The 15,904-nt window shown below is 49.9% G+C and overlaps 1 protein-coding gene across 3 annotated transcripts in view; it reads left to right on the top strand.

Moving 5' to 3' along the window:
* Positions 1-15,904, top strand: part of DUS2 (dihydrouridine synthase 2) — a 498,816-nt gene that overhangs the window by 242,509 nt on the left and 240,403 nt on the right. The gene's annotated exons all lie outside the window — the stretch shown is intronic.

Raw genomic sequence — 15,904 nt, 5'->3', positions numbered from 1 at the left:
TCCCCTCCACAAGAAGGTCAAAAATGCCTTTTTCAGCCTGTTTACGTCTGTGTGTTTTAATAATATAGGGATAGTCTGCATTGGGTATAGTAGTTTTGAGAAACTCATCATTTTTAGAAGATGGGTCCTACCCAGTAGGGACAATGGAAGCCCCTCCCACATCTTCAATTCTAGTTCTATTTTCGTTATCAGTGGTTTGAAATTTAACTCATATATCGATGCAGGTTGGCGTCCCACTTGGATTCCCAGATATTTAACGTGGGTTTTCGCTATTGGTATCCCTTAGACATTGTCTCCTAGTCTCTGAGCTGCCAACACCGCTGTGCTCTGTTGGTGCAGAAACAGTATTTCACATTTTGCCTTATTTAATTTAAAACCTGCCAAGTTTCCGAATTCCTCTATCCGTTGTAATGTCATTGGGAGTTCCTTCTGGGGTTTATTCATAAACAATATAATGTCGTCAGCGAACAAGGCTGACCGTAGCACCTCCCCTCCAATGTTGATACCTTCAAAGCAGTTTCCCTCATTCAACAATCTTGATAGGGGCTCGATCGCCAGGTTGAACAGGAGGGGGGACAGTGGGCACCCCTGTCTAGTCCCTTTAGTCAATGAGAAAGGTCTCGACAGAAATCCTGGGGTCGCCACCCTGGCTTTAGGATTTGCATATAATACTCTAATGAATGTTCTAATTGCTCTCTGAATGCCCACCTCATCCATTAATGTTTCCAGCCATGACCACCTTACATTATCAAATGCTTTTTCAGCATCTAATGTGATCATGGCTGGAAATGCCCCCTTCTGTGGTTGTCCGTGCCTATTGGCATCCATTTCTAGCATGGTTTTTCTTATATTGGTCACCTCCGATCTCCCCTTTACAAACCCTGATTTTGCCGGAGAGATTACATTCGGCAATATCTCCGCCAGTCTGTTGGCCATCAATTTGGCCAGTAGTTTTAGGTCCTGGTTGATCAAAGAGATCGGTCTATAGTTTGCTGGATTATCTAGGTTTTTCTCTCCCTTAGGTATGAGTTTTATATATGGCGTGTTGAGATGACTCGATATTTCAGTGCCTCCCAATATGTTGTTAAACATACGTGTCAATATCGGTGAAATCTGCTCCTTCATCACTTTATAGAATTCCCCATTGTACCCATCGGGTCCCGGAGCTTTATGTACGTTTAACTCTTCTATCACCTTTTGGACTTCTTCTATTGTGACTTCTGCATTCAGACTAGCCAGCTCCTCTGTGCTGAGTTGGGTGAGGTTTATTTGTTTCAGTCATTCTGCCCCTCCTTCACCACCCTCATTCCCCTTACTATACAGTTTCTCATAGTAATCCCCCAGGATCTGGTTAATTTCCTGTGGTTTTGTGGATTTGTTCCCCCTCTGTCCAGTCATACTGATTATTGAAGTCATTGGTCGCCTTCCCTTAGCCAAGTTGGCCAGTAATTTCCCTGCTTTATTGCCGTATCTGTTTAGGTCAACCTCCATTTGTGACCGTACTAGCTTTTCCCTTTTTCCTGCCCAAAGCTCGAACTCTTGTTTCGCCACCTTCCATTCCTCTTTTGCTTTTTGGGACATAGTTTCCAGATATTTCATATATTTTTCTCTAAGCGTGTCACTAGCTTCTTGGTATTGTGCATGTGTATGTCTCTTGATTGTAGCTGTATACCCCATTAGCCTCCCTCTCAGCACTGCTTTTGCTGCTTCCCAGAATAACATTACATCTGTCTCATGTTCTCTGTTGGTGTTGCTATACTCTTCCCACCAGCCTTTTAGAATTTTGACAAAATCTGTATCTCTAAGTAGAAAGGACGGGAACCTCCACAAATAATCCGATCCCCTCTGAACTGTGTCATTTATTTCTAAGGTCACCGGGCTGTGGTCCGATATCACCATGTTCTCAATATCCACATCCCTGACCCTACTCAAAAATGATTGGTCAACCAGAATATAATCAATTCTTGACCAAGCGTCATGCGGATGTGAGTAGTGAGTGAATTCACGGTCATATGGGTGCTGTAGCCTCCAACTGTCTTTCAGATTTGTGTCTTCCAGCAGCCTAGCCATCAAGCCTTCTGTCGTTCTTGTCTGCCCACCTTGACCCCTGTTATGTTGCCTATCCTCTTCCCCTAGGACCACCGCATTGAAATCTCCTCCCACTATTTTGTTCCGTTCTGTGTCCATTCCCACTTTACTTGTGATAAGTTTGAAAAACGCATTCTGCTCCTTGTTGGGGGCATACATGTGTATGCTAAACTCTCCCTGCGGGCTGTATAATTTTATATGGACATATCTACCTTCCTCATCGCTATCTTGGGAAGTTATTGTATGGTTGAAATGTTTGTTTAATAGAATCATAACCCCTGCTTTCCTTCCCGGGGAGCCCGACCCAACTACTTTTCCTACCCATAATTTCTGCATTCGAAAAAAATCTTCCCGTGGTAAATGCGTTTCCTGCAGCAGTGCGAAATCTACCTTCAAGCTTTTAAGATGTCTCAGAACCATCATGCGCTTGTGAAGTGATTTCAGACCTTTCACGTTCCATGTCACTATTTTAAACATAGTCCCCGTTGCTCATGTTTTTTGCATCGCTATGTGTCCCCCCCCCGTGTGCGTGGCTTTGCATTTCCTCTAACTCCGCTGTGTGCTTGCAACTATGTATTGCCTGGGCGCAACCTTGTGTCCCCTTCTTGGCATTAACTATAAACCTGTTGGCTACCCCCCCAACTGCCCTCAGTTGTCTTTCGGTGTGCTTATAGCGTTGCTTTCCCTGAACCCAACTATTCAACCTAGATCTATTATCAACTAACAACCCCTCAACTGTCCCCCCCTTTACAATCAATTGTCTCATCACTTCCATGTTTTCTGTGATGCTCCTGGCTCCGCAATCCCCTCTCAGCCCCCTAATTAACTTTTACATGTAGCCTGTCCCCCATTGTTCTGTTATCTAACACACCAGAGCAAGGCCTTCCTGGTCAATAGCCGTGCCAGCATACAATACCCCCTCCCTCAATGCCCATACCTATTATTTGTTGCCCCTGATCTCAATTTCACTCCACCTCCCAGCAGCATAAGTGACCTGGCTACCAGAGGAGCTAAATCACTAAAGCAACGCTCTGGCTACCAGAGGAGCTAAATTTAGTAGATACTAAAGAGAGAAACCCGGTCCCTCATAGATGTTAGGACACCCCTACACCCCCGAGGGGGCAGAGCACCTTGGTCAATATAAATTGAAGAGGCGAGGGGAACTAAAGAGAAAAGAAAGGAAAAGCCTACAAGAAGAGAGAAAAAAGGAGGAAAAGAAAAAGAAAGCACAAGGGAGATGGGAAATGAAAATGTAAAAGGAAGTGGGAAATATAAAGGGAAGTGGGACAGAAAGTAGGAAGTGGAAAAGGAAGTGGAAGAGAAAGTAGAAGAGGAAGTAGGAAGTGGAATAGGAAGTGGAACAGGAAGTGGAACAGGAAGTGGAAGTAGGAAGTAGAAGAGGAAGTAGGAAGTGGAAAAGGAAAGAGGAAGTGGAACAGGAAGTGGAAGTAGGAAGTGGACAAGGAAGAGGAAGTAGGAAGAGGAAGTAGGAAGTGGAAAAGGTAGTGGAAGAGGAAGTAGGAAGTGAAAGAGGAAGTAGGAAGTGAAAGAGGAAGAGGAAGTAGGAAGTGAAAGGGGAAGTGGAAGAGGAAGTATGAAGTGGAAGAGGAAGTGGAAGAGGAAGTAGGAAGTGGGACAGGAAGTGGAAGGTGGAAGTGGAAGAGGAAGGTGGAAATGGAAGAGGAAGTAGGAAGTGGAAGAGGAAGTGGAAAAGGAAGTTGGAAGAGGTAGATGGGGTGGAAGAGGAAGTGTAAGAGAAAGTGGAAGTAGGAAGTGGAAGAGGTAAGAAGTGGCAGAGAAAGTGGAGCAGGAAGTGGAAGAGGAAGTATGAAGTGAAAGAGGTAGTGAAAAGGGAAGCAGAAAGCAGAAGGGGAGGTATAAGAGGAAGTAGGAAGTGGAAGTGGAAGCAGAAAGTAAAAATGTAATAATAAACAGTAGATGTTACTCATCCCCTGCATTCCATCAGTCCCCTCTCTCTTGGGTCCCTCAGTTCAGTTCAAAATATTAATTCTTCTCCTTGCAGCCTCTCTCATGGCGCTCCCTTCTGGTTTCCAGGCCAACACGACGGCGACCTCCTTGCCTTTGGGCTTCCTGCAAGTATCTCCTTCCCCGCCATCCAGTCGTTCCGGCCCGATGCCCGGCTCTCCTCCTTTCTTCCTTGCCGATCATGTTGCCTCTCCGGGAAGTCCTCCGTCTGGTTTCTGTTCTCCATCTCCTCCATCCATCTCTCCGCCTCACTCAAGTCTTTCGTCGCAAAAAAGGATCCATCCCGTCTTGTTACTCTCAGTATTGCAGGATAGAGCAGTTGGAATTTTATGCCTTTACGATACAGCGCAGTACAAATCTTACTAAAGGCTTTCCTTTTGCGTGTAACCTCCGCCGAGTAGTCCCCGAAGATCAGCACTTTATGCCCTTGTAAAGGCAGTGGGGTCCTCCTTCCTCTAAACGCTCGCAGTATCTCTTCTTTGTCTTTATATTCCAAGTATTTTATTATCACTTGGCGCGGCCTGGCTGGTCCCGTCACTCCCGTGCTGTCTTCCTTCCCACTTGTTCCTCCTGTGCCTGGACGCTCTCTTACAGGGCCCACTCTGTGCGCTCTTTCCACCTTGCATTTGTGCGTCAGACCTAGCGCCTTGGGGAGCTCTGCTTCACATATGTTGTCCAATTGCCGCATGTTTTATGGATTCCGGCAGTCCCACCAGCCTTAAATTGCTTCTTCTGGAGCGGTTTTCCAGATCCTCTAGTTTGTCTCTCATGGCCTGGGATCCCTCCACCATCTCCTGCAGCTGCCCCTTTAATGCTGTCACCTCGTCCTCTGTGTCAGAGATTCTTTGCTCCATCTCTGACATCCTGGCTCCCTGCTGTGTGATCTGTTCCTTCAAGGGTGCTAGCGCTGCCCCCACCATGGCCTCTAGAGAGTCTTTGATCTTGTCTGCCAGGTGCACTGCCACTGCTCCAGCCAGACGGTCAATCAATTTGCAGGCCTGGGAACTGGTTGTGCTGCTGGGCTGTCTGCTGCTCGTCTGTCTGCTGCTCGTGCTGCTGGGCTGTCTGCTGCTGGGCTATCTGCTGCTCGTGCTGCTGGGCTGTCTGCTGCTCGTGCTGCTGGGCTGTCTGCTGCTCGTGCTGCTGGGCTGTCTGCTGCTCGTGCTGCTGGGCTGTCTGCTGCTCGTGCTGCTGGGCTGTCTGCTGCTCATGCTGCTGGGTTGTCTGCTGTGCGTGTTGCTGAGCTCTCCGCTGCTCTCTCAGCTGCTCCCCCTCCTCCTCCTCCATCCGTCCCCGCTCACGTCCCTGCATATCGCCGCGGCCCGCGGCCGCCATTTTGTGCTCCATGTGCTCTGCTCTCTCTGCAGCACCCTGCTTCAGCTGTCTGCCGCTGCTGTGGAGGAGGTACCGCTCCATGCACGGTCACCTCCTGCTCCTCGCCTCCAGTTCTCTGCCTCCTCCCGCGGCCGTGGGGCTCTTGTAGTCGGTGTGTGGGGCTGAGGAACGTGCGGAGCTCTGTCTCCTGCGTCCTCACATCCCAGCGCCGGAACCGGAAGTCAACAAAGCTAGTATTAACCCCTTATTACCCAGTGTGCCACCCGTCACCAGGGCCACTGGAAGAGTTGGATACAGCACCAGAAGATGGCGCTTATATGAAAGCGCCATTTTCTGGGGTGGCTGCGAACTTCAATTCGCAGCGGGGGAGGCGCAGAAAGCTTGGGCCAACCTGCGCTTGCGGATTCCAATCCCCAGCTGCCTAGTCGTACCTGGCTGGACACAAAAATGGGGCGAAGCCCATGTCGTTTTTTTTTAATAATTTTATGAAATTCATAAAATAATTAGAAAAAGGGCTTCCCTATATTTTTAGTTCCCAGCCCGTTCCTGTCTGCTGTACCTGGCTAGCATACAAAAATATGGTGAAGCCCATGTCATTTTTTTTTTTTTTTTTTTTTTTTTTTTTTAGTTTTTTGGCAAAAAACTTAAAAAAAAGAAAAAAAATGCTTCCCTGAATTTTCCATTGCCAGTGAAGGTACCACCAAGCAGTTGGGGTTAGCAGGCAGCAACTGCTTGTATTACTCTTAGCTAGCAATACAAAAAATGCAGCGGGAGCCCACGCATTTTTTTTAAAATTTATTTAAATAACTAAAAAAAATGGGCTTCGCTATATTTTGATTGCCTGACATCACAGTACTGTAAAAATAAATAAATCATTAAAAAAAAATGACATAGCGCTCCGCGGTATTTTTGAATCTTAGCGCAGATAAAGCAGACGGCTATGGGCTGCCACCCCCATCTGCCTGGCGTTACCTTGGTTGGCAATCAAAATACAGTGAAGCCCATTAATGTTTTTTATTTAAAAAAATAATTTAAAAAAAAAAGTGTGGGCTCCCGCCGTATTTTGATTGCCAGTCAGGTAAAGCCAGGCAGCTGTGGGCTGCGATTCTTAGCAGCCCGCAGCCGCCCCTGGAAATGGCACATTGTTTCTTACCGCTATTTCCAGGTGCTTTACCTGGCTCGTCCAGCGGCTGTGATGGCGGTGGCTCGTTTTGTAATAAAGGGGTTAATACCAGCTTTGTATTCTCAGATGGTAGTAAGCCCGAAATTCATGGTGTCACGCCAAAATAGACATTGCCACCATGAATTTCTAGGAAACAGTAAAAAAGACACAACACACAGAATTTTTTTTTTATTAGAAATAAAACAAAAAACATTTAGAGACTCCACCTTTATTATAAAAAAATCCTTAGTCTGACGTAATTCACAGGGACAGCCATGTCAGCTTCATCACTGTGCACAGACAGTCTATACACAGTGAGAAGCAAAGAGCAAAGTCAAATCTGCTTCATCACTGTGTATAGACTGTGTTTATACACAGTGAGAAGCACAGAGAGCCATGTCAGGTCTGCTACATCGTTCTTGTCAGAGCGATACAGCAGGCTGACAGTGACGGGATGATTGCACTTGCGTCTCGCATTGCATCACCCCACTCTCCCGACAGCAGCTCTTCAGCTGTGGAAATACATGCAGCTGACCCACTGCCGTCGGGAGATTGTGCGCCGTGATGCGATAACACTCGCATCACGGCGCGCCAGGACCTGTGATGACGTTATACTCATGTGACCAGTCTGTAGCCAATGAGGTAATACAACATTCACATGTGACTGGTCACATGGGTATGACATCATGGTCACGGCAGGTCCTTTTAGCCAGAGGTGCTTAGCAGGAGAACAGCAGTGATCGGACGCGTTAGTAGAAGTGCTGGGTGACAGAGTCTGCAAGACGTTGCGGGACCTGTAAGTATGATTAGAATTTTTTTTAATAACATGCTGTTTTTTTAACAGCTCCTGGACCCGAATGGTTACACGAACTGTAACACAAACATCCCAGAAAGCTTTTCTTTACAGTTCGGGTTCGCCCATCCCTAGTCATGGCTATTCTTCGGACCCGGGGAATCCTAGCCATCCCTTATCTGGACGACATCTTGATCAAGGCTCCCTCTGTCTTAGAGTGTCGCGACAGCCTCAAGATTACCCTGGATATCTTGCCTGTCTCGGCTGGCTAATCAACCGCCTAAAATCTTCTCTTATCCCGGCACAATGCATCTCCTTTCTCGGGATGGTGTTCAACACCGCACATGCGAAGGTTCTCCTACCCGAAGATAAGCACTCGGCTATTCTCAAGGGAATTCGGAACCTTCAACGCTCCCCTCCTTGCTCTCTCCAGTATTGTATGAGCATCCTAGGGAAGATGGTGTCAATAGAAGCGGTGGCCTTCGCCCAATTCCATTTTCGTCCTCTCCAGGGTTTCCTTCTGTCAATGTGGGACAGGTCACTTCACTCACTGGATCGCCCAGTCGTACTACCTCCACGAGTCAAGAAGTCGCTGGAATGGTGGAAACGATCCCCCCTCATCTTGCAGGGGAGATCATTTCTCCCTTTTCGATGGAAGGTCATTACGACGGATGCCAGTCTCCTAGGCTGGGGAGCCGCATTCCGGAACCTCACAGTTCAGGGCCGCTGCACCGCACCGGGATCGACCCTTCCCATAAACATTGTGGAGCTCAGGGCGGTTCGACTGGCTTTCACACTGGGAGACCCTGCTCTTCAGACATCCAATTCTGGTTCAGTCCGACGCTGAGCAGCGATGGGAGAGGTATCCCAGATTCTCAGCTGGGCCGAACAACACGTCCCAGCGATTTTCAGCCGTCCACATTCCAGGAGTGGACAATAGGGCCACCGACTTTCTCAGTCGAGAGGGTCCCGCCGTGGTCCCTCACTCCTGCCATCTTCGAGCAGATTTGCCTCAGGTGGGGGACCCCAATGTGGACCACATGGCCTCCAGGTGGAACCACAAGGTGCCCTGGTTCGTGACCAGGGAAAGAGACCCGCTGGCGGTCGCAACGGATGCCCTAGCGATCCCTTGGTCACAATTCTCCCTTCCGTATCGCTTTCTCCCGCTTCCGGTCATTCTCAGACTAATCAAGAAGATCAAGTCGGAAGGAGGTCTGGTAATTCTCATAGCCCCGGATTGGCCCCACTGCCCTTGGTATGCAGAACTCGTGCATCTCCTCGCCGATGTCCCGTGGAGACTCCCAGACATCCTGGAGCTTCTCTCTCTAGGACCGTTCTTCCACCAGAATTTAGTCGCTCAAGTTAACGGCATGGCTGTTAAGGCCGCAGTGCTAACATCCTCGGGACTCTCCGACCGAGTTGTCCAAACAATGATCAGAGCACGGAAACCCTCTTCCTCCCACATCTACCATCGTACGTGGAAGGCCTATTTCCGCTGGTGCAAATCTAACCAGATTGCTGCCATAACCTTCTCCTTACTTGTTCTGCTGTCTTTTGTGCAGTCTGGTCTTGATGCGGGCTTGGCACTCAGCTCCCTTAAGGGTCAAGTGTAAGTGTCGGCGCTTTCATCCTTTTCCAGAAGAAGTTTGCCTCTTGCTCACAGGTTTTCACTTTCTTACAGGGGGCCTCTCATTCCGTTCCCCCCCTACCAGCCTCCAGTGGAGCCTTGGGACCTTAACCTGGTTCTGTCCGCTCTCCAGCATTCCCCCTTTGAGCCCCTCCAAGAGGTGTCTCTGACCTTCCTCCCTGCAAGGTCGACTTGTTGGTACTCATCATGTCGACCAGGCGAGTATCTGGACTTGTTGCACTCTCCTGCTGTTCTCCTTATCTCGTCTTCCACCAGGATAAAGTAGTTCTTCGGCCAGTCCCTTCCTTTCTTCCTAAGGTGATCTCCTCCTTCCACCTTAATGAAGACATTGTCCTTCCCTCATTCTGCCCTCACCCTTCTCACCCTCGTGAGATTTATCTCCAGAAGCTGGACTTGGTCAGAGCCCTCCGCCTGTATATTTCCAGGACGTCTCACTTCAAAAACTCGAATTCTCTGTTCGTGCTTCCATCCGGTTCGCGCAGAGGTCTTTCTGCTTTCAAGTCCTCTATTGCTCGATGGATCCGCTCTGCCTTTCTGGAAGCCTACCAGGTAAGGGGCAGAACACGCCCACTCAGGGTTACGGCCCATTCCACCAGGGTGGTGGGGGCCTCCTGGGCGGTCCGCCACCAGGCCCCAGCTTTGCAAGGCAGTGACCTGGTCCTCGCTTCATACCTTCACTAAGTTCTACAGGGTTCACACCTAGGCCTCCTCTGATGCAAGCCTCGGTAGATGAGTTCTGCAGGCTGCAGTGGCCCGAAGTCAGCCCTGAGAGTTTTAATTTATACCCACCCGTGGGACTGCTTTCAATCTTCTACTGTCCACTTTTTGCACTTTTTTTTGCAAGCTTGATCTAACTCTTCTTATAGCAATATTAAAGTCAAGGCTTTATCACCTTTTTTTGGCCATCATTCCAGACTTCTGTAACGTACGTCTCACAATGCTTGTATGTACGTTTGTGATCTCACTGTTATGAAGCATATCAACCACCTCCACTGCCGTCTTTGTCACCCTAAAACTGAAAGACCTTGTTGACTTTGATATAATGCCTGGACTCCGCCTCTTGGTTTTTTAATTGATGGATGGACTTCATTTCGTATTCTTACAATGCTCATCTTCACATGATGCAGTTTAGCATTTTCTTGATCAGAGAGACTGCTGTTGATAAGCTCGATGATGGTGTTTCTCTTTTCTTGGGAAATCTTTTTCATGGCTGTTCCTCGACTCACACCAGTGACCTTTCACTTGGGAATCAACCTAATAACACACTGAGCTATTAGGAAATGTGAGAACAAGTTGTAATTTGTAGTATACAGAATCATAAAGATTTTCCCCCCATCAGGAGCAAAACAGTAAAAATGCTGTGATGTGATAAGAATCTGCATAACTAATTATATGCTAAATAGTTGTAAGTCAAATTTTTGTATGAGATTGCGGATATGATCATGTATGAAATGAAGGTAGTCTCACATTCAAAGCTGTAGTGGATGGTGAGATATGGTGCCTGAAAGTCAAAAGTTCAAAACATTGTTACCCTTTTGTTCTTCAGTGTGTCACGTTATCTGACAAGTTAGGGATTGTTAAATGTGTACAGGAACAGAGCCAATAACTGTAAAGGAATACAGCATGAAACCCTCATAAATATAGAAATGCATCACCAGAAACACTGATATTAGACATAAATTACCAGAACCACCATCAGTACATGAAAAACTCATCTAACTCACCAACAGAGCATGAATACATCACCAGAACCACCATCAGTACATGATTACATCGCCAAGCTTACTACAGTGATCAATTATTCGTAATGTCAGGTCAGCCCCATATGCAGTTGTATTGCATGAGCCAATAACTCCCAGTATGTCCACAACAATGGTAAGGAGATACTGGAAGTTGTTGTTATTAGCTATAATTAAACTCTTGACCATACAGGAACCACAGTATTGATGAGTGTGAGACTGTGACCGGGGTTATCTATGACGGCCGGTATGTCTCGCCCCGGTTGTGCTCACTCCATGATAGAAAGTAAATCCACTCCAGGGTTAATGCTGTTTCCCTACAGGCTGAAGGAAGGGTTAAATGGAAACAGGAACGAGGGCAGGTGTGCCGGGTGTGAGGGAGTGAACAGAACTCCCTGAGTTCTCTGCTGGAGAGGCACATGTATATTGTTATGGACTTTTGTTTGGACATTAAAACCGTGTGCTGTGAACCTTAATGCCTGGATCCTGTGTCTTCTGCTGCGCAGCCGACCGTGCTACCTCACATATGGTGGAGAATCGGCGGGCATGACAGCCGGTGAGGTGTAGCATCCATCCCTGGTGACCCAGTAGCACATGTCCTGGATTCGAGCGGCTATTCTACAGCCCAAACCCGGTGACGCCATGGAGGACATACTAAAGCAGCAACAACAGACTAATGCACAGCTACAAGAGGCTAATGCACAGCAGCAACAGACCAATGCACACCTGCTCCGGGCGTTGGAACGTCAGCAGCAATCCTTGCAAATGCAGGAAAAAAGGCACCAAGAACAGATGGTTCTCCTGGCCAAGTCGATCCGTGCCGGACCGGCAGCAACAACCCCGGGGCCGGGTGACGACGGCAGCGTCCGGAAAGCGGTGAGACAAGCGTTGCAAAAGATGACCCCGGGGGATGATGTGGAAGCGTTTCTGGCGGTGTTCGAGCGGGTGGCCGAGCGGGAAAAGCTGCAGACCCCCCAGTGGGCTGAGGTATTGTCGCCCTATCTGACGGGGGAACCCCAAAAAGCGTACCTGGACCTCTGTACCGAGGACGCCATTGACTATGTGACCCTGAAAGCCGAAATACTGGCTCGGTTGGGGGTGAATACCTATGTACGGGCTCAGCGGGTAAATCAGTGGTTCTATGAGGAAGCCAAACCCGTACGCTCCCAGGCCTATGACTTGTTGCATCTTGTAAAAAAGTGGTTGCAGCCTGACACTCTGAGCCCGGCGCAAATGGTGAAAAGGGTAGTAGTGGATCGTTTTGTGCGCACTTTACCCGTCACCGTTCAACGGTGGGTAGGACAGGGTGACCCGAGTACCCTGGACCAATTAGTGTCCCTGGTAGAGCGGCATGTGGCTACGCAGGACTTGATACGGGACACTGAGACTTTGCGTACCGCCCGTCGGTCCGGCCCCTCCAAGCCTAGGGCCAAGGACCCACCGCTGACAACGGTGCAGGAGTCCCCTACCGTCCCGTCTGAGGCCGCGCCCACCATTCCTGAGGTCCGGAAGGTTCTGTACCCTAAACGACAACCCGTCAAGGGGGTCTCCGTCCCCATTAGATGTTGGCGGTGCCAGCGGGTGGGACATATGGAAGCCCAGTGTCCACTCACCACGGAGCCCATGGATTGTGGGGTTACCCGGCGGGGTTCAATGTATGCTCAGGTGGTGTGTACCGCTGACCTGGTCTCCCCAGAGACTGAGCCCCACTTGTGCCAAATACAGGTGAATGGATGTCCGGTTACAGGATTGTTGGATTCCGGAAGCTTAGTGACCCTGGTGCGATCCACCTTGAGGGCTAAAGTAAAGGCCACAGGACGTACCGTGGGGGTGGTTTGCATACATGGGGACCGCCGAGACTATCCCACGGGGATTGTCACCATCACAGCACCTTGCGGTCAGGTGCAACATGAGGTGGGACTTCTTAACACTCTTCCCTATGATGTGATCCTAGGAAGGGATCTGCCCTATTTTTGGACTTTATGGAAGGGACCCCCTAAGTCTCCTCAGATATTGGTCAGTCCGGGACCTGAGCCCTACAATCCTGAATCCGGGACACCTGCCGTAGGGGTCCCCATGATAGGGACAGAATGTGAACCCGATAGGTCGCCCCTAGAGGTATTGGCAGGAGAGGCTGAGACGGTCGAACCCATCCCGGAGTTGGAGGCGTCCCCGGATACGTTTGGGACAGCCCAACTGCAGGACCCTACATTAATACATGCCCGGAGTCGGGTGACAGTAATTGACGGGGTGGCACAGCTGCCCGGTGCCCAGGTAAGGTACCCCCATTTCGCTCTTAAGCAGGATTTACTCTACCGGGTAGATGAAATACGGGGCGTGGGGGTAGAGCAGTTGGTGGTGCCCCAGCCGCATCGCCGGCGGGTCCTCGACTTGGCTCATAAACACCTGATGAGTGGCCACCTAGGGGTCAAGAAAACGCATGAGCGAATATTGCAAAGGTTCTATTCGCCCGGGGTCTTTGGGGAGGTAAAACGGTTCTGCGAAACCTGCCCGGAGTGTCAGCTTACCGCACCCCTGACCCATTTTCGCAGTCCGTTGGTACCGTTACCCATTATAGAAGTCCCTTTTGAACGGATAGGGATGGATCTGGTGGGGTCCCTCGTAAAGTCCGCTCGAGGGCACCAACACATCCTAGTGATCGTTGACTATGCCACCCGGTATCCCGAGGCGATACCTCTCAGACATACTGCAGCAAAGCTTATAGCTCGGGAGTTGTTTGCTGTGTTCTGCCGGGTGGGGTTGCCCAAGGAGATCCTTACGGATCAGGGGACCCCATTCATGTCTAAAGTGACCAAAGAGCTATGCCGGCTACTCCAGATCAAGCAGTTGCGTACGTCTGTGTATCATCCTCAAACGGACGGTTTAGTCGAGCGTTTCAATAAAACCCTGAAAACCATGCTCAAAAGGGTGATTTCAAAAGACGGGAAAGACTGGGATATGATGCTTCCCTATTTGATGTTTGCCATCCGTGAGGTGCCACAGGCATCCACGGGGTTTTCGCCTTTTGAATTGTTATACGGGCGACATCCCCGGGGATTGTTGGACCTGGCAAAGGAAACATGGGAGCAAGAGCCCACCCCCCATAAAAGTGTGATTGAACACATTTTGGGTATGCAGAACCGCATAAGCGCGGTCATGCCAATTGTGAAGGAGCATTTACAGGAGGCTCAGGCCGCGCAAAGCGGCCGCTACAATAGACAAGCCACCGTGCGGACCTTTAAACCCAGGGATCGGGTGTTGGTATTAATCCCCACGGCGGAGAGTAAATTCCTGGCTCAGTGGCAAGGCCCCTACGAGATAAAGGAAAGAGTCGGGGTGGTTAACTATAAAGTATTGCAGCCCGGTAGGCGGAAACCTGAACAAATATACCATGTCAACCTATTAAAACCTTGGCAGGAACGGGAAAGCCTGATGGCTATTTTTTCCTCATCTCCCTCCTCTTCGGGTCGTTCACCTCCGGCTCCAGCGACCTCCGGAGAGGATGAACCGGAAGTAAGGATTGGAGAAGCCCTCACCAAGACTCAGAGGCGAGAGGCCAGACGGTTGGTTCAGCAGAACCCCGATGTCTTCTCCGAGCTGCCCGGTAGGACCAGTCTGATACGACATGATATTGTCACCGAGCCCCACCTGAAGGTACGCCTGAAGTCATACCGGGTACCGGAGGCTCGACGACAAGCCATATCGGAGGAAGTAAAGACAATGTTACGCCTGGGGGGTCATCGAAAAATCCCGGAGTGAATGGGCTAGTCCGATTGTCCTAATACCAAAACCCGATGGCTCCTTAAGGTTCTGCAATGACTTTAGGAGATTGAACGAAATATCCAAGTTCGATCTCTACCCCATGCCCCGGGTGGATGAGCTGATTGATAGGTTGGGACAGGCGCGATATTTTACCACGCTCGACCTGACCAAGGGGTACTGGCAGGTGCCACTGACGGAGTCCGCCAAGGAGAAAACCGCTTTTGTTACGCCGGAGGGTCTCTTCCACTATGTTGTCTTGCCTTTTGGGTTACATGGCGCTCCGGCCACGTTCCAGAGGTTGATGGACTTAGTGCTGGAACCCCACCAGGCGTATGCATCAGCGTACCTTGATGACATCATTATTTACAGCTCCGATTGGCAGACCCACTTGGAACAGGTACAAGCGGTGGTGGACGCGCTTCGAACAGCCGGATTGACAGCCAATCCCAAGAAATGTGCGTTGGGACTCACGGAAGCCCGCTACTTGGGCTACGTGATAGGCCAAGGAGTGATTAAGCCCCAAATTAACAAGGTTGAGGCGATCCAGAAGTGGCCTAGACCCCTGACCACGAAGCAGGTTAGGGCCTTCCTGGGTATCGTGGGGTACTACAGGAGGTTTGTAAAGGATTTTGCGGGACTATCAGCCCCCTTGACGGACCTTCTCAAAGGCAAGAAGTCCGTCATGGTGCGCTGGACTCCGCAGGCCGAGGACTCCTTCCGGGCCCTGAAGGGGGTCCTGTGCGGACAGCCCGTTCTTGTACACCCTGATTTCCGGAAGGAGTTCATAGTACAGACTGACGCCTCAGAGGTCGGCCTGGGGGCAGTGTTGTCTCAGGTGGTTCAGGGGGAGGAACACCCCGTCACCTTCTTAAGTAGGAAGCTCACCCCTCCCGAGCGGAATTATAGCGTAGTGGAGAAGGAGTGCCTGGCGATCAAGTGGGCCTTGGAGTCCCTACACTATTACCTGCTGGGACGGCAGTTTCGCTTGGTGACGGATCACTCTCCACTGGTCTGGATGAGGTCCGCCAAGGAACGGAATGCCCGGGTTACCCGGTGGTTCCTTTCTCTGCAGAACTTCCGGTTTACGGTTGAACATAGGGCCGGTGGGTTGCAGGGCAACGCCGATGCCTTGTCCCGCGGCCCGTGTTTGATGGCGGGAGTTCAACCCCGCACGATTGAACTGAGGGGGGGGGGGTATGTGAGACTGTGACCGGGGTTATCTATGACGGCCGGTATGTCTCGCCCCGGTTGTGCTCACTCCATGATAGAAAGTAAATCCACTCCAGGGTTAATGCTGTTTCCCTACAGGCTGAAGGAAGGGTTAAATGGAAACAGGAACGAGGGCAGGTGTGCCGGGTGTGAGGGAGTGAACAGAACTCCCTGAGTTCTCT

Source organism: Anomaloglossus baeobatrachus, chromosome 10 (genome assembly GCF_048569485.1).
Source record: "Anomaloglossus baeobatrachus isolate aAnoBae1 chromosome 10, aAnoBae1.hap1, whole genome shotgun sequence".
Classification (NCBI taxonomy): Eukaryota; Metazoa; Chordata; class Amphibia; order Anura; family Aromobatidae; genus Anomaloglossus; species Anomaloglossus baeobatrachus.
Note: the sequence above shows the minus strand (reverse complement) of the source record. Positions and strands in the feature narration are given on the sequence as shown.